The sequence below is a fragment of the Gastrolobium bilobum genome, unplaced genomic scaffold (genome assembly GCF_033153095.1).
Source record: "Gastrolobium bilobum isolate Gb01-03AN ecotype WA unplaced genomic scaffold, APGP_CSIRO_Gbil_v1 utg10884, whole genome shotgun sequence".
NCBI classification, from domain to species: domain Eukaryota; kingdom Viridiplantae; phylum Streptophyta; class Magnoliopsida; order Fabales; family Fabaceae; genus Gastrolobium; species Gastrolobium bilobum.
In genome coordinates this window covers 68,199-69,513 of record NW_026899028.1, presented here as the reverse complement: position 1 = coordinate 69,513, position 1,315 = coordinate 68,199, and the positions used below count along the sequence as shown (strand labels likewise).

Genomic DNA, 1,315 nt, shown 5'->3' with positions numbered 1-1,315 from the left:
ATCAGAGTTGGCAGGCAGAGGGAAGCAGTGAATCTGTTCCTTCTGTTAAACTGTTTTAACCACCACCTTGTTGTCTCCTGATTAAAGTTATTTCTGTTTTAGTAATTTTATTTTATTTTATTTAGTACTTATAAACACTCCAATGACTGTTATCTCACCTTCTTCTAAACAGGAAGGATCACATACATAACGCAGCAAGCAACTGTTTGACATCAGGTTGAACCTACTGTTCCTGAGGAACGTTGTCAAGAGAGTAGGAACGTTTGACCAGACAGTTCATTTACTAACTTTTCTTCTCATTTTCACTCTTTATAAACAGTGATAAAACAATAATTAGCACTCTATCCTTGTGGGAACGATAATTTGAGCATTAATACTCCCTTTATTACTTGATGCGTGCACTTGCGCACTTGGGTTGGAACTGAGGGACGAATCTGTGTTCTGCAAGAACAGAAGAACGTCCCCTATCAGAACTTATATTTTTCCACCATCAGCAAACCACCCAACAAGTTTTTGGCGCCATTGCTGTGGATAGAAACACTAACTGTTGTTCTTATCATTGTTTTCTAACACATATACTGTATATCTGACTTTACTTTTATATTAATAACAATGAAGAGGTTCCCCCTGAACAGAACTTCAGAACTGTGGCTGTTCCTTTCAGGAACAGACCAGATAGGGGAGTAATCCTTCCCCCTGTAGCACCAAATTTTGAACTAAAACCTATCATGTTCCACATGATTAGGGAAGCAGGGGTCTTCAATGGACTCCCTGCAGAAGATCCTTACACACACCTCACAACATTCCAAGATATTTGTGATAATTTTAAAGCTGAGGGTGTAACAGAGGAGAGCATGAGAATGAGGTTGTTCCCTCACTCCTTGGGTTTAAAAGCTAAAACATGGATGAAAACTCTCACCCCTGGATCAATCCACACATGGGAAGAACTCTCTAACAAGTTCATAGAGAGGTTTCTCCCAATGTCTCGACAAGCTGATGTTAGAGCTGAAATCTCTAACTTCAGAATGTTTTATGGAGAAAATCTCTATGAAGCATGGGAGAGATACAAGGACATCATAAGAAAATGTCCAAACCATGGGGTAGAGAGTTGGGGAGTGCTACAATCTTTCTATAAAGGACTTGACCATACTTCTCAATCTCACCTAGATTTTGCTGCAGGAGGATATTTCTTTACAGGAACACTTGAATCAAGATACGAAATCATAGAAGGGACTGCTGAAAGATGTCTCCAATGGCCAATAGACAGAGTGAGCCCAGTGAGGAAGCCAGGCATGCTAGAACTGGATAAACAAAC

General features: G+C 39.9%; 1 non-coding gene across 1 annotated transcript; it reads right to left on the bottom strand.

The window, feature by feature from the left end:
- Positions 1–995: 995 nt before the first annotated feature.
- LOC133286362 (small nucleolar RNA R71) lies at positions 996–1,102 on the bottom strand. The gene has a single exon (XR_009748115.1). It is a non-coding gene; the product is annotated as a small nucleolar RNA R71 (small nucleolar RNA).
- Between the last annotated feature and the right edge of the window lie 213 nt (positions 1,103–1,315).